The sequence below is a fragment of the Penaeus monodon genome, chromosome 23 (assembly GCF_015228065.2).
Source record: "Penaeus monodon isolate SGIC_2016 chromosome 23, NSTDA_Pmon_1, whole genome shotgun sequence".
Classification (NCBI taxonomy): domain Eukaryota; kingdom Metazoa; phylum Arthropoda; class Malacostraca; order Decapoda; family Penaeidae; genus Penaeus; species Penaeus monodon.
In genome coordinates, this window is record NC_051408.1 from 2,637,522 (window position 1) to 2,637,850 (window position 329).

The window sequence follows — 329 nt, forward strand, 5'->3', positions numbered from 1 at the left end:
ACATGAATTGTGATAATGGCAGTTGATGTAGAAAATTATATACTCCAAGCTATTTGGAGGATATAAAACCTTTAATTATTGTAATATTTACATCCTAAGCATATATCAGAGGTATAACAAAAAAGATAAAATTGTCACGTTTTTCACTTAATTATGAGAACTTTTTATGTACAAGTTATAACAAGGAAATGCTAACTAGCATGCTAAAAGTTTTCTTTTTCTTTTTTTATCCTTTTTTAGATGTACATCAAAGATTCCTGTCACTACTTACGTAGTAATAATGAAAATTGATTACCTGTCTTTATGCTTGGGCAATTAAATGGACATGC

The 329-nt window shown here is 28.0% G+C and overlaps 1 long non-coding RNA gene across 1 annotated transcript in view; it reads right to left on the reverse strand.

Moving 5' to 3' along the window:
- The window catches only part of LOC119587724, a 3,336-nt gene that overhangs the window by 278 nt on the left and 2,729 nt on the right, over positions 1-329 (reverse strand). The gene's annotated exons all lie outside the window — the stretch shown is intronic.